The sequence below is a fragment of the Temnothorax americanus genome, unplaced genomic scaffold (genome assembly GCF_048541705.1).
Source record: "Temnothorax americanus isolate GAGA-0224 unplaced genomic scaffold, ASM4854170v1 Scaffold27, whole genome shotgun sequence".
In the NCBI taxonomy this organism is placed as follows: Eukaryota; Metazoa; Arthropoda; class Insecta; order Hymenoptera; family Formicidae; genus Temnothorax; species Temnothorax americanus.
Window position 1 is genome coordinate 1,442,273 of NW_027509411.1, and position 22,630 is coordinate 1,464,902.

Below are 22,630 nucleotides of genomic sequence, written 5' to 3' on the forward strand. Positions count from 1 at the left end.
CTTAAACGTGGTAATGGCAAACTAAACGCGGTTCACCACGTGTGCCCACGGATCGTTGGGAAATCTGATTGACGTGCATGCGTTGCACCTGCTTTGCGGTGACGCATGGGCTCGATGTTGCCGATGCGGAGCGAAACGTCTATATGCGTTAATCTACACGTGACCACGCACACGTGACGCTAGTTCGACGAGGATTTTTCGCGGTTTACAGTTCATGGGTCTTCAGAACGAGAAAATTCGCGGTATTTCCCCTCGGGGAGGATAACAAAATTAATAAACAGTTCATGCTGCGATCAAATAGCGGAGTAACACAATACACAATGAGTGTATTAACATAACACACAAAGTGATATTAAAATATTATGTATCGATCAGCTTACAGAGAGAGTCGATATGTGTGTAACGTGATATTATGCGATAACAGGAACATGGTATTTTGTATTTATGTCATTGTTGTCATATCAAGTCGTACACGAAACGTTCAACTTCTATTAGTGCGGCGCAAGTTTAAACCGCTAAAAGCGAGATGCATCTGTCGCACAAGCCACGTAGAAAAGCACTATCTGCGCACGATACCAAAGAACACGCATTTATCCTCGATATACACGGTGTACCGTTGGGCGTCCCGCTATTATCATACGGCAGTTATGAATAGGACAATGAGAGTGTAAATGGGAATGCAATGCGGTGCACCGCGTTAGCCCAGTAATTCCGGAGTGTCGCACTGGGTGTACGTACAACGTAGGCACCATCGTCGTCTCGTAGTTCGTTTCCATCTCTTTTCCCTATCCGTCGAATGTTATAAAGTCCTTCATATGAACCGTGTCTTCCACGGGATTATTAAACGCACGGCAGAGCATGGATCGTGGAAATACGCACTACGCGACGGATATTATCAGTTGTAATACCGACGACGTATTCTCGGATGGAGCTGCAAGTACGTGAAATACATATGTAAAATACGATTTCCCGTATTTCAAACGCGAGCACGGTAATTCTGGCGGTGAACAGATCGAGGAGCGATGAAGTTACATTAATCCGTATAACCACTATTAGTCTAGATGAAACCCGGGGGCCCGGGGTGTAATGTGGTTACCATGGTGAGCTAAAATTCAGCACGATAAATAAACAATGGCGTTATAATACAACGTATTCGTGAATCGCGAAAGGATCCATGTATTTTCGAGATCTACGCGGCAAGCATAAGCTTCTTTTTTTTTTATTCACGTTCATTCGGGTTTCGACGAAGCGTTCGTTGACGTAAATCAATGACCGAAGAACCATGGGCGCGCTTGTTCGTTGTTCGAGGATTCGGTTTCATAGTGGAAGGCGCCCCCGTGCAAGCAGCCACGTGATGAATGCAACGGCTATCGTTAAATCCGCCACGGATATCAATGATAAAGGGCACGTTTAATGAGAGCGCGCACGCGCGCGCGCCAGTAAATTCATTACCCGAGTATAGTGAAGATCGAAGAAAACCGTATTGTTCGGTTTCCTTTCGGCACATCTATTAATCCCGGCGACGGCGAACTTTCAGTAATTGAAACGACGAGTTAACTCGGACAGCTCCGTCGATCTTTCACGCTATATCGCTCGTTTTGCGCTTACGTTTTCTCCGCCACAATCGTATACGTGCAAAATAATAAAAACCGAGGATATGAAGTGTATTGCGCATCGACGTACCCTCTCTTTCTTTTTATGCGATAGTTGTGCATCCGACGTTGTGTCGGACCATAATGGCACATGGCACCTACGACGTCTACGACCGGCTGCGGTGCATTCGCGGGAGAATTCGCATCACATCTCTATGTACGTACATACTACGCCGCATTCCTGCAGCGACGCCGACCCCACGTTCTTTAATACTCTTTTCGTGTCCCTCGGAATCGCCTTCCCCATCGTCGTCCGACCATTCTCCACCTCCTGAATGTGTTCCTACGGTCGTGTACTTTCCGACCCATGGAGATCGCGTCGGGTGAGCACAATAGGCCCTCCCGTCGACCGACCCTTCGTGGCTCACCCTTGAAGAACCCACGATGCCGTCGACGAACCGTATACAGGCATACGTGCCGACACGCTGACGACACGTCTTGTCGGTATACATCCGCCGATTAACAGGCGGACGATGCGGCAATCCTGGTTCAACAATGTTCGACGGGTCTCGGTCGCTCGATATCTGCAAGGCTTTACAAGGGTAGACCAAAGAGAAGAAGTAAGCTTCTTTCAAATTTTTTTGTTTTATCTTAGGACTTACTGTGCACCGTAGCTGTGAACATTCTACATTTTACGCCGACGAAAATATTATTTTCATGTAAAATTGGTAGCGTTGCAAAATATATGTTTCTTTTGACAGTTGCCGTAGAAGATAAGTACGAAAATAACTTTATGAAGTGCAAAACGTGTTTGATTATTTAATGTTTTTTAACACTCTGGTTATTGTCAGATATTAAATCGATTTTGAATAGGTTTGGTGGTAAGAAAAGATACGAGAAAGAGAGAGAGAGGGAAAGAGAGAGAGAGAGAGAGAGAGAGAGAGAGAGAGAGAGAGAGAGAGAGTACGGAGGAAACTGGCATCTCAAATTGCCAGTCGATTTAAATTCGTGAAAATTCAGATCGGCGATGTCAGACACATTTTGGAGCATCTTCCCCTGCAGTGCAATCCACCGCAAACACGTCTCAAAGGAGGCAAAGATACACGACGTGCTTGACATAGATTGAATCGACAATGGTTTTGTAGACGCTTGTCTTTTTAGATGCACAGTGATTTGCGGTGGCATACGAGGTGAGGAATTGCAAACATGCGGCCTCAGACATGCTTCAATCTCACAGCTCTTAATCGAGATGTTTCTAGAAGATTTGTAACATAAAATTAATAACGCATAACTGTAAAAATTATATTAACTAATAAAGAGTAATCAAAATACATAATTCAGACTCTTTGCACTCTTTATACATTAATATCGGTTATCATTAATATTTTACACATTGTGCAAAAGGTATAAAAGCACTGTTGCAATTAACAGTCGAACAATAGAAGCCGTTGGGGAGTTTAATAATTAAATACGCATTAAGAACTATCCATTGAGAAGTCTGATTGTATAAAGTAGCTTTTGAAATCTCTTCTTTAAGAGGCGAATCGAAAACATGAGGTTCAGCGTTGTATGTGTGCGTTGCTCGCTTTGTCTGGTTGATGTGAAAATAAGGGACAATAAATCGCTGCTCTCTTTCGGACGTGAAAGGAAAGCGTAAGAGGTGCTCGTCGTGCTCGCGCTGACGGAAACGCCGAGTGAGGCGCCGAGCACGACGATTAATTCAGCTTCGTTGGCTCAGAAAAGTGGTCTCGTTCGCGCGAAACTGGCGAAGATCGCGATCAATTGGGCACTTTACGTCACTTATTATTGGCGGGGATACAGCGTGGAACGCGCCATTATATAGCTCCATAATAATACTTTCAATGCGCTTTGCTGGCCCTATCATATTTTATAAGGGCAGCCCGATCGTTTCTCACCTACACGGCCGATAAATTATCGTCCTGTAGAAATCGTAGTTACATTTATCAATTTGTCAATGACGCGGGACGTACGCGAATGTTCAAAGATCTTTAATCAGTCGTCCGAATAACGAACGAAACGTAGTGCAGTAAAAAACGAGATCTTGCACATTAAAAAGTCTGTAACATAACAAATATCATGATTTCGCTAAAGTTGATAAAGTACAATTTTATGCCTCTATGCGTTATTTATCTAACTTTTTCGCGCGAACCGCGTGATCATAGCTAATTAAGTAATTTATGGGCGCCTGGAGACCGTCCTGGAACGCTCTACATTTGCAGGGGGCATCGCTTTAATTTAAATAGATTAATTTCTATCTCTGCGTCCATGGTGCATAAATTTCAGCGGTATTTTCTATTAATGGCTCATTTGGCGGGTTTATATATCGTGCGCGCATAGAACAATGTGTTTTATCGTCGTTCTGATATAAACCGCATGCAAATACTTATACGTACCGATGTACCAACTGCGGCTACCCAACAGCTGCAGCCTAGCATGTTTCAGGATTTCCCCCTCGATTGTGTTTACCTCGCGCGTCTATCTCGTGCGCGTAGCGCAATATGAGCGAGAACAATTGGCGCGAATGACGAATGAATAACTTGTAGTAAACGTACCAGTGGCCGCACGCTTAAGCCACAATTCAGATTGTGATACAAATTTAGTCCATTTAGACGCATGCTTGGTACAAATGACTTGAACCATCTTGAAGCTTAGGGTTTCTAGTTTCTAAAACACATGCAATGTTTATTTTAATATTCAGTCATTTATTATTTATGCCGCGAAAATGATAAAAAGCTCAAATGTACCAGTGTCCGCACAGCCTTTACTCGGTATATGTCCCACCCAGTGTCCGCACAATACGATATTTAGGCTGCGGTCCACTGATGCTACAAATGCTTCGAAGCATTCCTCTTCTCCTTTCTTTCAATGAAGAAAGAAGGAGAAGAAAAACGCTTCAAAGCATTTGTGGCGTCAAGTGGACCGCCGCCTTAAACCAAAATATATTCAGCCGTAATATAACCTCTCCATGTAAACGGCAAACAATTTTTCCGATACTGGTTGCACAGGTTCAGCATATGCACATTAGATTTATTGCAGATATATTATCAACAATGAGTACTTACTTATCAATCGGTTTTCCACACGATATTTTGTTTTCTTTTAATCGAAACACCAGAATTAATTCCGTAGTAACAACTTTGCATCGATCGAGAGACAGCGTGCTACGCGATGTGCGGTTACTGGGACTAGCGAACTTCGCAGGGTTGTACCAGTATCCGAACAGCCGTGACGTGCGAGACCGAATAAACAATTTAAAATAAATGGTAATCCGTGCAGAATCATACTTCAAATTTGTTTGTTATTACAATAACGTATTGTAGCTCCCTACACAATTTTTAGATTTGCAATATTCTTCACGAAATGCTTAATAAATTGAAAACATTAAAGTCGTGTGCGGCGACTGGGACGCGTGTGCGGCCACTGGTACGTTTACCTCGATTCGAATATTCATCTTTTTACATGGAAAATGTCCATTACAATAATTAGAACAAAAACTGATATGCATTTCAATATTCATGTGCGTTTTTCTGCATACACACACACACTCACACACACCGTATATACTTTCTTATCACGTTATATTATTTATTCTTGTTTTCTCTCACGGACTATCGCGCAGCATGAATGACCGAGAAATCCAATCATCCGTGACAGCCATTGTAAATTACTTCCTGAAAATGGACCTGAAGCACATGAACGCGCCTTGTGCCCACGTGTCAATCATCTTGCGAGCCTTTCAAAGCTCCTTATTCCCCCTTCTACGTATTCTTCAAGGTGAGTAATCGCACCGCGCACGTTCGATCCTTCCTCGGACACGTTCCGCTTTTTTCGTTCTGCAATCGTGCCCGGGTAAAGTGAGCAGATAGGCAGGTATTCATACTGCCGTGCCGTGCTGGCGAACCTATAGCTGCGCGCTGGTGTACGCGAGCAAAACCGCATGGCCTTATCTGGACAATAACGCTTCGCGTATGTATCGCGTCGCGGGCCACCGGTTTTCCATCTTCCCTTCCCCTCCCCCACCCCGCCCCCGCGCCCCTGCAAAACTTTCGCGGTTGCGAATGCAATATAAGCTGTATCCGCCGTGCGATTCCGCCCGGTCACGAAGACGCATACATTCTCACCGGGCGGGGATGGCACACACAGGCATGCACATATCACGTCCATGCGATATCCTCAATCGCATGCCGCGCCGTTGGCTATGCACTTGCCATTGTTGGGTGGCGGCCCGTGCGAGCATCGAACCGCGATAGAACAGCCTCTTTTCCACCTTTTGGTGGCGTCGCGGGATATTAAGGTCAACGCGAGCGATCGGGCGATGAAGGCAATGGACCGATTTTCCGCATAATTTCACGCATGATAATACCGCGCGGCATGCGGCTACGATTGTCTGGCGTGCTTGCGAATTTTCGAGCGTATCTCCATCTTTTCCTGTTCTTCCAATAGGTCCGTTAACGAGTTTCTTGATCATTACAAAGCCAGGTTGCTGTTCAACGAATATAATATCGAACGACCCCCGATTGCGATGAAAAAAAAAATATATACCTTTCAGATGCACCGTTCGAGAAAAATTCTCCGCGACGGCAGACTCGCGGCAAAATCATTAAGGCTTCGCTATGATGTTCGAGGGACTCTTTGTCTGTTTAAGGATGTATATCGTTTATGTCAAAATAGAGGGATGAAGCTGAAATTTACAGAGATTGTGCACTTCCCAAAAACCTGTGTTAAATTTACAATCGATTGTCTGACCCGTTTCTGAGATATTTGCTTTAAAAGTTACAGAAATTGTATTGTGTGTGTGTGTATATATATATACACACACACAATACAATTTCTGTAACTTTTAAAGCAAATATCTCAGAAACGGGTCAGACAATCGATTGTAAATTTAACACAGGTTTTTCTATATATATATATATATATATATATATATATATATATATATATATATATACTTATTCTCATGTGTAAATATCATAATATGTATCTTTGCTCCTGTACAGTAAAAATGAATGAAATTTTTATGGTACACTTCTGACATCGAGAATTGCAATTACGGTTTTTTAAGTTTTTCTGTTTTAATATATTTTTTTCAATTTTTTAATAATTTATTTAAATAATATCAAGTACACAAAAATATGGGACAAAATTGCGATTTTTACGCTTTTTCTGTCCCAATAATAACGTTGTTTATGAATAATTTCTGAAACTAGCTTTACACTGTTTAATCAAGAAAACAAAATTATACTACATATAGCTATACGTAAAACAGCCTTAAATAAAAAGAGGAAAAAAAACCTATATATTTTTATGTTTTCGAATAATTTCAGTTAACTGCAGCACAACATTTTAACGAAATGTTTTTCACCTCTGAACAGGTTAAATTTCAAATTAATCAAACGACATACAAAAATATATCCAACCATTAATTTGAAATTTAATTATGTATTTGAACACAAACCCATGCAGTTATTACTAATACCACACCGCCGGATTATCTGAAAACACAGTCCGCAAGCGTGAAATAATTGATGAGAATGAATGGTATAACACACGAGAAGAATATCATGTATCGGCATTAAAAACACATCATGTCGTCGTCGTGCGATCTAATTTTTCGGTTATATGTTATATCCGCGCAGGATGAAAGAGAAGCCACAGAGTATGCGATATTTCGAGAAGCGAATGAGCCGCGTAGAGTTATGGCAGCTCTCACGACCGCGGCGAGAAAAGATCTTCCCCGAAGTAGCGACCGTGGCAAGTGGCGCGACACACGAAACTCCGTCTCGCGCTGGTGTCGATACAATATATGGTTACATCTCCGTCGTGTCCCCGCGACGCGACGGCCGTGCATCCCTTTAAATCCACTTTTTACGGCGCCGAGGGACGGCGCGTGAGATCCGTCAAGATGACGGACATTCTTTAAATTCGCCGAGGAAGCTGCGGGGCCGGGCACGGACGACTCCCCGAGGATACCGAATGTACCTCCGAACGAAATGAAATTCTGGTCGGCGCGCTCTCTTCTCCGTCCCGACTCTCTCCTCGCTCGCACTCCCCGTTTTCTCGTCCCGACCGTAAATCGACCGGGATGTAGACGATGGGGGGCAATAGGTAGGCATACCTATATGCCGAAGTAAATGGAGAAAGCGATCGCTCCGTGTGCGAGCTGCGGCCGAGCCGCCACCCGCTATGCCGAGCGGGACGATCGAGGAACGTAATTGGCATCGTGCAGGCCGGGAGTGGTCGATTCAAGATCCCAATACCGCGCCCTTCGCCCTTAATTGCGCGACGCCGAAATCGGGCGCGCGCGCCAGGAATAATTGAAATCACACGGGAGCCGGCCATTCTCGCTGTTTAACCATGTTTATACGCGACATCGGGTGCCGTTTTGACGCAGGCGAAGCATATGGCGGATTTCCCTAATTTTAATGGAAAGTCAATTAGTATTGGCATTGATATGCATGTGACCTTACGCCCGCGGCGAATTGCTGCGAACGGTGCGTGCGCTCGTTCGCGATTCAGTATTTTCTATTCTGTCCCTCTTTCCTTCCTTCCCTCACCCCCCTTTCTCTCTCTCTCTCTCTCCCTCTCTCTCTCTCTCTCTCTCTCTCTCTCTCTCTCTCTCTCCCTCTCTCTGTGAATTTGGATCATTAAACAATCTTAAGTTATATATTTAAAAATTGTCTACCACCCCCCTGCCTCGGTTATATAGGCACATTATCTGTGTTAGGTATCAGCGAAGTATTCAGTAATAAAACACGTAGTAATCATTACTGCAGTCGAAGAGATGCGTCGCGCAACGGGTGCGTCAGCGCGTTGCTAAACGTGAGATATTAAATACACAATAATGAATTGAGAGTTACTTTGCGAGATAATCCGTATGTCATTTCAACTAATCTCAATTCCCGTGATTACTGGACCGTGGAGTCGATAGCGCTATTTCAAATTAATTGCATTTGCCGCGCGTGTTATATAATTGCTATATATATATTATTAAATCACGATCGGACGGATCGGTATAATCGTCGTTATTGCCACCGACATATATTTAATCGTGTGTCGACTAATCCGCAACCCTTTTTTCCATGTCAAAGATTTGTACGTGCATTCGCGTCCGAATAACGACGTAATACGCATGATCGAAATTCAGCTATATTTTATATGCGGTATGCCCGAACGCAAATTGCCTCATCAAAATTTAAATCCTATACGAGCCCGTGTAAAAATGTTTATAAGGCTCTAATAAGGGCCCAACTAGTTGGCCTTAATATAAATGAGGGCCTTATGTGGCATGTAACAAATTGTTTACAAGGTCCTTATAAAGAAAGTTTTTCGGGCCCTTATAAGGAAAATTTTTCGGGCCCTTATAAGGCAAGTTTTTTTTTAGCCCTTATTTCCGATATTCACTCGACATAAAAAAATTTATTTATTTCGAAATTTTATTATTATTTTTTAACAAATTTGTTTCTTAAGAGATGCAGTCTATGATATTATAAATATTTTCTCTATTTAAAAAACACTTATCTTAGTGGGATTCGAACTCGGGACCTCGGGACTGTGAGCCAACTGCCTTACGTGGTAGACTACTTCTTAATTTGATGTAAGTGTTATATATAATCTACATATGTCATAACCGGCGCAAATATATAATTTTTCAAAAATCATCTTAAGAAACAAATTCAGTTTAAAAAGAGTGATAAAATTTTGAATTGGATATATGTTATAATATTTCTTAATGTCGGGTGAATGTCAGAAACCAGTGCCGGTTCATTACGAAATTTTGTGTTTGTAAATATATTTATTAAAAAAGTATATTTATAAAGTTAAAACATCCTTACACACAAGGCCCTCATTAGACAAAAATAAGAAAACCTTATTTCTTATTGCATCCCTAATAAATAATGATCGGGACCTCATCAGGTTAGCCCTAATAAATAAGTATTTATGAAGTTAAAGCATCCTTATCAAATCCTTACAAGGGCCTCATTATACAAAAATAAGGAAACCTTTCTTATGGAATCCCTAATAAATAATGATCGGGACCTCCTCAGGTTAGCCCTAATAAATAAGTATTTATGAAGTTAAAGCATCCTTATCAAATCCTTACAAGGGCCTCATTATACAAAAATAAAGAAACCTTTCTTATGGAATCCCTAATAAATAATGATCGGGACCTCATCAGGTTAAAATAAGGAAATCTTTTTTATGGCATCCCTAATAACTAATGATCGGGGCCTTATGTTATGTAAGGCCATCCCTAACAAATAAAGAGACAAATAAATAAGACCGCGACATTTTCCGATACCTCGTTAAGATATAGAAAGCATACGTGGCTTGATCCGAAAATTTGTACGAAGCATAAACCTTGACTGTCAGAGATAACGCTCTACATTTCGTAGCGACCTCGATATCCGATATGCGAAGCATATAGATAATAGGAGTACATACGCATGCACGTATCGAAATGAAAAAGGGGCAGCGGTGCGCGCGTTAATTAATTGCCTCGGCTAAATGGCAGCATCTCCGTCCGGCGCGTTTACCTGTATATGCGTCAACAGATAAACCGGAAGCACCCGGCAATCAAGTCAATCACCGAGAGTAAAACCACGCGCGGGATTTATTCGTCCCCTTCGCTTCTGGCCGCGCGCCCGCGTAAAGTTAACCGCGGGCGCGCGTTCGCAAAACCTCTGATAAATTGAATTTCAATTGCGAAAAGCGTATATGCGTGTCCCCCGAAATGTAAATCTGGGGACCGTGAGAAGCTTACCGCGGGACGGATAAGCGGTACGAGCGTTCGGTGGTGCGCGCTTTCATGTGTATCTCGTCGCCTCCTAGATTACGCGTATAGAGTTCATCAGAGCGGAGATCAAAGCGCGGTCGCGGCGAGCTTTTATTTATGACGCATATTAAATTGCTTTTTAACAATTGTCAGCGTGCAACGTCCACGTATAAATAGATATTCTTCCCGTTGCGTATTTCACGGCAGGAGGAGAATACGAATTTCGAAACTGGAAATTTTTAAACTTCGTCACACCGTGCACCGTGCATCCTGAACTCTCTTCCACGCGCGCGGTATTTCGAGGGAACGCTCACGTCGTCGTCAACAGCATGAGCCGCGCGCCACGACAAACTCGTTACGGTATTAAGTACCCTCGGGAAATCTTTCTTTCGTGCCGCATGCTTAATGAACGTTCTTAATGGAATTACCGCATTTGTGCCCGCGCGGCGCAAGAATTTGCGGCTCGTTGTAAGTGGCAGGCCGGCAATTGAATTTCAAGTCGCCGAACCGGGATCAGTTTATCGCGTCTGCTTACCTATATACGTGTCGAAATGGGATAATTTCTCCTAAACTACATGGACGGTGGTGCGATCGTGTCTCTCAGCGGTCGGCATCCTGAAATCGGACGTGAATGGATCATTTATTACTGGCATACGTTCTCTAGCGTCGGTTATAGTAATAGCTATAGTTCTCGCAAGGAACCGCGCGTGTCACGGTCGGACAGACAGGCGATACGCATTTTACGGCGTGTCATTTTAATTTCCGCATATATGCGTATCTATGTATATAGTCCCCGTGTGTTTTAAACGAGATTAAAAACTCGCTCTTTTTGGCGTTATATCTAAAATTCCCGGGATACCCGTTCGTTTCCTTTGAGATCACCTCGTTAATACATAAGAGCGATGTAACATCGTCACCGCAAACGCCATACTAAAAGGATCGTTTCCCATACATTACAACCGACGTCTCATTCGCTTCTGTAGTTGAATCTCATCGCGTGAAAATTGGAAAAGTTCAAAGCACTCGTCGCCGCCACTGGCGCGATGTTAAAGAGAACGAAAGAGAGGCTGGGGGGCGGGCAAAAGGGAAACTGCGGCGCGCCGAGGTCGAGAATAGAGAAAAAGTGAGAGAAAGAGAGAAAGAGAGAGAGAGAGAGAGAGAGAGAGAGAGAGAGAGAAAGAAAGAGAGAGAGAGAGGAATGGAACGGGGAAAATGCGCGAATGAGAGAAGCCGCGGGAGATATTGTTTCCGCGGCGCAGAGCGATTGCGTTCGATTTTACGGGACGCGGCAACTCGCGCGGAACGAATCTATTGTGCGGAGAGGAGTTAAATCGTGTACCCGCCGCGGATTTAATATGCGCGAATGCGCTGCGACCGCTCGTGTTGCACGTTGCGCCGCATACCGGCTGCCCGATACCGGGCGTGCCGGTCAATTTTAATCGGGCCGCCGCGCCGTGCGCCGTGCCGGCCGTAACCCCCTGAAGCGAAAACGGGAGTCGCCCGAAGTTCCGCGTTTATACATTAAAGCCAAAACGGATGTTATCCACCGGCCAAGACGCGCCCTCACCGGCTCACTTTTAACTCGTAAATGTTTGCGCTACCGCGGACCGCCCCAAGATAAAGAAAGCTACTTTGTTCCCTTTTACGCAGAAATTATACGAGATATCGTTATACTACACTTCACGCAGCTTTTTCCGTGAACCTGTATAATATACAAATTCATATTTAAAATGTGCAGATGTTTTACAAGTTGTTGAAAAAAAAGAGATGCAATTTCTTGCAGCACCATTTCTCCGCGCATTACTTCGCGATAAATTTCTTATACATTAATTAAATCCGTTTTTTATTGTACCTACTGACATCATAATACGTGCACATTATGAGGATAGAGGAGTTAAATCTGACATCTAAAACTTGTTAACTTGACACAAAGATCCAATGATATTTCCTAGCGCGGTAACACGCCAGCCCGCTTAAATAATCACAAAACATTCACTTAGCGTCCATTCGAAATGTCGTGAGATTCCTTCATAATTCATGCTCTGCGTTATATATACAACGCAACAAAGTTTGCGCGACTCAAATCGAAGCTGCATCCCACACGGAGAAAATTGTTACGGTTGTTACAACAATGTTCTCTATGATTAAAAAGAGAAATGTATGTAAATTCAAGTTAAATTGATATTACATTCAATGTAGCTGTTAAGATATGCCCATTTATACAGTTGTCATAACCGTAGTTCTTATACGATATACGTAACATTCGGTTATAATACCCTCGTATATGGTTGCCTCAACCAAAGGATTATTGCTATCCCTCTTATGTAGTCTGCAGCACAACTATTATGGTTGAGAGATCCATAAGATATAGCTGCACGGTACAGCACTGAATCACTGAATGATTGAGAGTTTAGTTCCATTGCGCGCGCAAAAGAATTTCTGCATAGAATAAAGTGGATTTGATAAGGATGTTTTAACTTTAAGGCCTATCTACATAAGACGCAGAACGCGAGTCGCAAGCACACACACAGTCAACATGTCAATCTAACTTCTTTGTGTATAGAGGTTAGATTGACATGTAGACTGTGCGTGTGTCTTGCGACTCGCGTTCTGCGTCTTATGTAGATAGGCCTTTATAAATATACTTTTTTCATAAATATATTTACAAACACAAAATTTCGTAATGAGCCGACACTGGTTTCTGACATTCACCCGACATTATAAGAAATATTATAGCATATATCCAATTCAAAATTTTATTACTTTTTTTAAACTGAATTTGTTTCTTAAGATGATTTTTGAAAAATTATATATTTGCGCTGGTTGACATATGTAGACTATATATAACACTCACATTAAATTAAGAAGTAGTCTACCACGTAAGGCAGTTAGCTCACGATCCAGAGGTCCCGAGTTCAAATCCCACCAAGGGTAAGTGTTTTTTTCAAATACGAGAAAATATTTATAATCATAGACTACATCTTAAGAAACAAATTTAGTTAAAAAATAATAATAAAATTCCGAAATAAATAATTTTTTTTTGTCGGGTGAATATTTGTTCATTATGGTTGTAATATCCATATATTATGGTTGCAACATCCATATAGTAGCTACCGTCACTAAGGTTAGGGTAACCATATGGAAACCATATGGAAACCATAGGTCATTTCCAGAGTACTATGGTTTCCATAACCCTTTTGTATGTATGTATGTATGCTGTTTATTGCCTTTCCCCGTAGGGTTTACAAGGCGTTTTTAATTATGAGGAACGTACCCAAACCTCGTACATTCTCTTTCCCCTGTGCCTGGCCATATGCGACCTTACAAAAATATTTACCCTCCCTCCCCTCCCCTCTTCATCCCTCTTCTTCTTCCTCCGCTTCTGCCGTCAATTCTTCCTTCCTTCCTTCCACCTCCATCCTTCCTGTCTACTCCTCCCTATTTTGCCTGCTTCCTCTCTCGTCCCTCCTCCTTCTCCTCCTCTGGGCTCAAGAGAAGTTTCTCCTCCATCCCTCTCGCGATTTCTTCCTCCGCCGATCTCCCTGTGCACTTGTGCACCTCCCTTCTCCCTTCTTCTCTCTCCCTAACCCTCCTTTCCACCGACTTATCCTCATGTATCTTGACTCCTATGGAGTTCCCTGCCCTTCTCCTCGCCTCCAAAACCCGCCTCTTCTCCTCCTCGTCTCCTAACTTTACCAGAATTGTTAGCCATATCCCTCTCTGCCCCACCACTATCACCTCTCTTACCTTCACCTTCACCTTCAGCCCTTCTGCAAAAAGCTCCTTCACTTTCTCCCAGTTGGTCTCCTTACCTTCCCATTTCTCTTTCTCCACTCTTATAATAATATTCCTCTTTCTTAAATCTTCCTCGTTCCTTTTACCCTCACCTGCCCACCATTTCTTTTTTCCCGCCATACTCTCCTCGCTATCCTCCCTCTTCCTTTTGCCTCCACTTTGCTCCAGCCTTTCTATCTTTCTCTCCAGCCTCCTTACCTTCCCCTCCAGCTCCTCCATCCTCTCGTCCTTTTTTCTGTCTTCCTCCTTCTTTTCCCTCAGCATCTTCCTTAACTTCTCCTCTACAATCCCTTCCACTGCCTCCACTATCATTCTCCCTTCACGCTCCATCCTGCCAGCTCTAAAACAGACCAATTACTCACTTCTCCTTTTCTCTACTTTCCTCTTCTTCCCCTCCCACTTATCCTTCTCCCCCATCTCCCCTTCCATCTTCCCCACTACCCTCCTTTAACTCCTCCAAATCCCCCTCCATAACCCTTTTGTATGGATGGGCAAAAATTAACAGCATTATTCTGTTGTATAGCAACCGTAAGTTTTTCTCCATGAGGAAAGATATCGGGGCAAGGAAAAGACAAGAGGTAGATAAACCTATTTCTGCTCGCTCGCTCACAAAGTTGCCTCTTGTAAGGAATCGCGGGTAATTGTCAGTAACTAATTATTCGTGGTTGTCCGGCTTCAGTCAGTCCTTTGGGAGATACAAAAGGTTCCGCCGTGTGGAAGCCTTACTCCTCTTCCGTCGTCAATCCCCCTCGCGCTGGTTGGCGCGGGCTTCGACGTCGCGGTGATGGTATTTATTCGAGACCTGTCGGCGCCTTTTTACGTTGGGCCACAATTAACGTCGACAACCACCGTTACCGTCAATATATTCATCAATTAACTTGCGAATATGACGGACGCGACGCGTCAGACTGGTCGCGGTTTGCGCGCGCGGAATATAGGTGAGTCGCGCGAAATCGATAGGAACGAGCGTGGTTTTCCGAGTCGGGGCCATGCACCCTGGGTGGGTTATACGTGCCTCCTCCAAGTTCGATGAAAAATTTATGAAGAGTCGGATTTACGAGAAAGGCGGCGCCGGGCGAGCCCGCGCGCGCTTGACGCGTGACGATGGGAACGATGACGGTGGCGCGCGAGAGTGCAGGCTGAGAAGAGAAAAACGTCGGCGTACGAGGTACACAAAATTCTCCTCGTGCCGTCGTTGGCACAAGGAGAGATGATGGAATTTTTATAACGACACGTTTTGCGCCCGGGATTATTTTAGGGACGTTTCCCCCGCGGGAATTGAGCGCGAATGAGGCGCGCGCACGCGCTTCTGCGAGAGTACTCGCGAGAGCTACTGCCGGAAATGAATTTGCGCGTCGACGTCACATACTTACTTCCGGCATTCTTTTTTCATGCTACACGGTGGCTCGCTAATGTGGAAAACATGTCGTGGAAACTTGCGTGTATGGAGGTGTATTACTTTCGGTTACTTATCGACGAGACGATCGAGGAGATGCACTGAGAAAAAGGTTTTTTTATGCCAATTAAATATATTTAGTTGACACTTTTCTAAAATATTTATTTCAAAAAAGCAAACGAATTATATTTAATATAAATGAATGTTTTGTTGGTATTGCTAATTTACTTTATCATTCATATTTGTGTCAACTCGGCGATGTAGTTGACATGATTTATTTCATACAAATGTGTGTAGATGTTGGATCAAATAAAGTTCGTTCTTTTGAGTGAAACGAATGCGATTTGTTGAGCCAACTCTATATTTCTTAATAGATAAGAAATCTTGCTTTGTTTCGTGCTCAATTCCGTGGCGCGTAATGCTGCGTTCGGCTCGCGCCCGCTACGCGGCGCATCGCCAGTATCCTTTCGCGTAATTAAGATTCAACACCGACTCCTATATCTAGGACAGCTCGGCAGGGTTTCTCGTTTCTCCAGCGTTCTCTAGTTCGCCAGTCAGAGCGTGCTCACTCAGGGCCTCTGACATAACCAAATGTGTGTATATATGTAGGTCCGGAAGTATGTTCCGGGACTTTTATTTTTGATATCGGTATATTCCGGGACATTTGGCAGTTTCCAGGACTGTCCTGGAAAAAATTGATGTCCTACGGCAATTTTCGGGACAGTTTTTTGAATCTGATTACATATATATGCGTTATATTCCAGGACTGTACATTTCAAAAAACGTAAACAGTCCCGGAACATACCTCTGGACCTACATATATATATATATATATATATGTAGGTCCGGAAGTATGTTCCGGGACTTTTATTTTTGATATCGGTATATTCCGGGACATTTGGCAGTTTCCAGGACTGTCCTGGAAAAAATTGATGTCCTACGGCAATTTTCGGGACAGTTTTTTGAATCTGATTACATATATATGCGTTATATTCCAGGACTGTACATTTCAAAAAACGTAAACTCCCCCGGAACATACCTCTGGACCTACATATATATATATATATATATATATATATATATATATATATATATATATATATATATATATATAAGAATCTTATATATATATATATATATATATATATATATATATATATATATAAGAAATATAGAGTTGGCTCAACAAATCGCATTCGTTTCACTCAAAAGAACGAACTTTATTTATATATAATTACAAACGTCGACGCGGATTTTCAGCAAAATAAAATTATTTACTATAAAAAAATATTTAATTGATATTATGTTGTGCTAAATTCGAATTCCTTACCTAATAATAAATCTTCCGTTAATGTAACAAAATATACTTTTGTGCCAAAATTATATTCCTTAACTATTAAGAAATATTCAATTAATGCAAAAAGATATTCGTTCGTGCCAAAATCAGATTCATTAACTATTAAAGATTATCTGTTAACGAGTTTTATTTGGTCCAAAAAAACCTTTTTCTCAGTGTAGAGAGTCAGTTGTTGGAAAAATGTCAAACTGATCGGATTGAATGAGTACTTCAATTGTAATTTACAATTTTGATTCAAAATAGTGCGCGCGCGAACAACCACGAAACTACAAGGGATAAAATAGTAAATTCGGTCTATTTTTTTAAATGAAATATACGATACAGGTCAATTGAAAAAAACATGTCGAATTGATCGGAATGAATGTCTATTTAAACCGTAATATGCATTTTTTATCAAGATAGGATTTAATTATTGTATTTTATACGTATAAGAAATCTTCAAATAGCGATAAGCATATTGATGTGATGTAATTGTTAATATAACAATGGATAATCATTTGGTCAAAACGTATCGACACGTGACATTGATTTGAAGATCATACCTTTTATAGTCCTGCGATATAAAACTGCGATATAAAACCTGGCGCTCGTAAATTCATAATGCTCGCACGGCTATTCGAAATAACTCAGTTGCATGAATAATGTAACGTCCGATAAATTCTTCCTAGCGTATCCCGTATAAGACATTAAGGTGTTAACATGACAGACCGATACGGTTTTACGATACGGCGGAAAAACAATACACGCGCGTTTGATCGATTCGTTATTCTGGATTATATATAAGCACCAGTTGCGAGAACTGCTCGAGCATCGATTCTTTTTTAGTCCCGCCGCGCCGCGCCGCGCGATCTCGTTTTAACGCTGTACAGTACTGTACACGCTCTGGTATACACTTTGAGGATTTCAGGATTATCCCAAATCCTTTGTTGCCCTGGAAGCAAAAGGATTTCTCGAGGACCGGGCCGTCGACCTAGGCACCCTTCAAAGGTTGCAACGGGGTCTCTGCAATCTCTCTCGGAGCACCTTAGCCTCTTTCGACCCCTCCAATAACACTGAAATAACGTCCTTCACGTACCGAGTGTCCGAAAATTTGTGGACCAATTCGACGGTCAAGATAGAATCGATATGAAAGACATGGGACAGGTATGACGCGCCGTTCAAGATTGATTGCAACGTCCGCTGGTCGGAATTAAGTTTCGTTCGGGGTATTGAGATTCGGAGGAAATCTCTCGTCGAAGAACGAATCAACCCCAGTGGGGACGCCGGATAAGAACCTGAGTTACATTAAATACCGGAACACTTAATGGTGTGCGGAGATAGAATCTTCGCTATGAATGAGCCTTGTGAAGCGACGCGACTTCCGCTGCGCGACGATTCTTCCGCCACATTTATCCCATCGTCGTGATATATATATATATATATATATATATATATATATATATACACACCGAGCCAGCCGTGTCTCTCCGCTATTGGCCACCATTATCTCCTAATCACGCGGCCTACAGATACGACCATTAAAATGTGTTACGATCGTAACGTGTGCGTGTAACGTTCATTGCGACGCGGGCGCGATCGAGGGCCTCGATACCACAGCCGAGTTCTCGTCTCGTCATTTGATACGCCTTATCGCCGCCGGGCTAACAATTATAGGACAAAGGGCTCGAGAGAGAGATGTGCGGTTCGACGCGATCTCCAGTTCGGCGGGGGGGGGAGGGTTAACCGGAGCGCGTTTCGTCATTGTTTCACGGTGAGGATGGACCCTCATTGTTCTCGCGCGAACTCCCGACCGGGGTTATGCGCTTTCGGGGGGCGAAGGTAAACGCTTCCATCAGGAACCTTCGTGTCCCGCGTAACCCGGGGAACTTGAATGTGGGTGTCTCTGATGGTCGAATGGACGAGGTGTCTACCTCAAACCTTCGTGTCCCGTTGCGTACCTCATTTGTAGCCGCCCTCGTACGTACACATATAGGTCAGTACTCTCGAGATACAAAATAGCGCCGGCGGCGAAGCGTGGTACTGAATTATTGAATCACTATAACCCGGCCCATATCATCGTGGCGCAGTAACAAGATTGTACATCCGCCATTACGCTTCCCGTCCGGATAAATAGCGGTGGACCTGGCCATCTGGAATCACCCTGGGTGAGCGGACCACTCCTGGATATCAGATTGAGAACTCCGATTGCGCGAAACGTTCGCTTTGATTGCGATGATCTATGAAAGCCGTTGCGTTAGATCATGATTGTAACAACCCGGAGGTTTCGCATTTCCCGTCGTAGTTGTCAGTGCCGGCGACAGATGGATGCTGACAGCTACTGATGACCACTAAAGGGCCATAGTAATTTTACACCGTATTAAAACGCCATTTCCCAAGTATCTGGCGAAAGAAAATGGACAAGAAAATAAATAGCGGAAAATGGGTGTGAGCAAGGAGTTTATTCTGAAGATTAAAAGTTAACATTTATGAAGAACGTTCTTAAACAGATCTATATAGGAACGGGATAAGGATGGCTGTGAGGAATCGATGACGGTACATATCGCGTGCAATCGCGATGCCGTGAGTTGCTGCATTAGAGTGGAATTTAAAGAAAATATCGCAGTGTTTGCGCTGCTGATTTTAAGGAAGCATCGTCGATATCTACGTTTCGTAAACCAACGTCATTCGCTTAGATTCAACAACGAGTACAACAAATCGCAATGTATTTTTTCTTTACGTATATAATCAGGACTCGTTTAAAATTTTCTCTCTCTCTCTCTCTTAAATGTATAGTTTAAATAAATTAAGACACAAAAATCTAATTTAGATAATTTACATAAAAGCTATTATACTATTAACGATAAAAATCGCGTATCTTTTAAAATAATAAATTTAGTTAGTCCAACGTTAATTAAACGTATCGTTTTCTCTTTCTAATTGACTTTATTAATACGAGATAGCATCGTTATTTAGCAATTTGCAAGAACCAGTTGAGTTTGCTGTGCTATGCCGGGGGCAAGGGATCGATGCACCTCAATGAAAACGTAATTATCAGATTGCTGGTAAACTGGCTTGGCGCATACAGTTACATTAGAGACATTAGAATAGCAACGAGAAAATGTTACTTGCAAATTTGGATGTATTTCTGCGTTTACACATGACTAATGTAATTATTAAATAGATATAGAGACAAAATAGTCAGAGATCGTTGATATCATTGCTTAATTTAATACATCGTAAGAACATGTGACAAAGGATTATTGTTGTGTGATGTTAAAATATTGCTTTTCAGTATTCAAAATTCAACATTGGTTTCATATTAATTTCGAAAAAAAAAAAAAAAATACGATGTTTTCGAACATAAATAATTTTGTGGCTTAATTTCCTGTAACTCACTGCACTGTCATTAATTTGATGGAATTGGAACGTTGAAGATTATTTTACGCATCGACTGCGGCTACATAATAGAGAAACACATGACTGTTAAAACGGTACGTTCGCATGCATTGTTAAAGCTGGAATGTTTATTTATTTATTATTGTAATTAATAACATAGGTACCAAGCTTTATATTCGAAATCACGTCATAAAAGATCTAATCTTTTTTACATCGCGCTACGATTAATAATGCATTTCTGTAGATTTTAATATTTTTTCATTTGTTAGAGGTAATGCGCAACGAATTGGCATATAAACCGATAATATACAAATCTGATAGAATAATTTGACTAACTGAATAATCCTGCATCAAAACAAAATAATATATCGCTTTAAATACTTCCCGCTAATCTGTTTGGCACGTTGCTCATAAATACTATTAATCACCGACTATTAATTGGAAGATTTGAAATATCATTAATCCATATGAGAGATCATCAATAGTATATATTTAGCATTCTATCTCGTTTTAAGACAAATTATTGAAAATACAATATCTGAAAAAGTAAGCAAAACTTTCTGATAGAAACTATTTCTGTATCTTATTGTTAGAGGTAAAGAATCATCTCCAATTTTTGTTAAAATAGAGTTAATTAGATTTTATGTAACACGTGCATGGAAAGTGGCCCATTGCGCACGCTACGCGTGCGTGATAGACCACTTTGCACGCACTTGCAACATAAAATAGGGTGTGCAAGTCGTGCGTATAAAGATGAAAATTCCCGGGTGCAGAGTTGACGCACGAGCCGAAGGCGAGTCCGGGAATTTTCATCTTACAGCACTTGTTGCACAAATAACTATTACAATATACCAGGAGCAGGAGCTTAAATTGTATAATGGTAAAAAGTCTTATGTCTATTATTATTAGTTCCTAAAATACAATGTTTGAAAAAGTCGTATAGAACATTTTCGTAGTGCCCTAATTTTCAGGTTCAACGTGTTATTGGCAGTTGAACTATTACACACAAATGTCAGTTAAATTACTTTATTATAAACTAAATATAAATAAAAAATTGCTACTTTCATTTTACATCTAAAAAAATGCACTATTTCCCTATTTAAAACTTTAACCTTGTTTTTTCTCCAAATTCATAATAATGGATAAGATTTTTTACCTCTAAAATACTGATTTAAAGAATCTCATGCGGTTTTATCTCACGTGAATAATCGTGTTATCAGTCGTTCAATTATAAAGGAATAAAATTTTCTCCTTTTTTATAAAAATGTTCATAATAATTTTATGATTATTTTGTTCAAATACCTAACTATCGCATAGATACCTAATAGAATCAAAATAAGAAAACTATACTGCGCAGGAATTAATATAAAGAGACGTATAGGGAGTTAATAGATTTTTCAATTCTGAATCAGCGTGCGTCCGTAACCCGTGTAAACGTAATAGTCCAGTCAAATTAGACAAAAAAAAAGGCTTTTGCTCGGAAGTGAAGCGGTATCAATAAAACCTTTTTAGGGTTGTTGGGGAGATGTAGAAGAGCTTATTTCTGAGTTGTCGGGTTAATCGGACCGATGGGTTTTTAAGGAGGAGAGGGGGAATAAAAAATTTCGTTTTTTCGCAATAACTCGGCGAATTTTGACCATACATGATTTACTAACCTTTCATTTTGTAGCTCTTTTAAAGCCCTACAATTCATTTCCTAAAGACCCTAACTTAAAATCAATATTTGTCGAGTTCTAGCCGGTGAAAGTGGGAAAAAATGTATTTTGTCGCGGTTTTTTGCGTTTATCTCGTTTCCATTAATAGATAGAAATGTGCCGCCACTGACAAAGTTGTAGGGCTTAAAGAGACTACAAAACGAGGGGTCAGTCGTTCAGATTCGTTAAAAATTGAGCCCAGGGAAGCCTCTGGAAGTCGCGCCTTTAACGCGTGGCCGATCGTCATCGCGGCGGCGCGCCGCGCCGCCGCGATGACGATCGGACCTCTATTAACCTGAACCCCCCACCAGCGCAAATCAAGTTCGCACTAGGTAAAAAATTTAGTGCTATTTAGGTACTAATTAAGTGCCCTAGTCCGAATTTTGGTGCTCGAACTGTTTAGCAGAAAATCACGTAAAAAATGGGGGGTCTAGCTTGCCATTAAGCTAGACCTCCCCATATTAGAAAATGGTCTTACATAAAAAACAAGTACACTATAATTTAGTGCTAATTAAGTGCTAATTAAGTGCTCTAAAAAAAACGATAAAATGTTGACAGATTATAACATTTATTTAAATATACCATTATATATTGAACACAGAACCGTCGCGGTCGACACTAACA

The 22,630-nt window shown here is 41.7% G+C and overlaps 1 protein-coding gene across 2 annotated transcripts in view; it reads right to left on the minus strand.

Annotated features, from left to right (window-relative positions):
- Positions 1 to 22,630, minus strand: part of Kek5 (leucine-rich repeat, immunoglobulin-like domain-containing kekkon 5 protein) — a 100,822-nt gene that overhangs the window by 37,860 nt on the left and 40,332 nt on the right. Inside the window, exon 2 of one of the 2 annotated variants that reach the window (XM_077409845.1) lies at positions 10,925 to 11,004. The exons of the other annotated variant lie outside the window; for it this stretch is intronic. The gene's annotated coding sequence lies outside the window, so the exon portion shown is untranslated. The remainder of the gene's footprint in view (positions 1 to 10,924; positions 11,005 to 22,630) is intronic. 2 annotated transcript variants of the gene reach the window in all.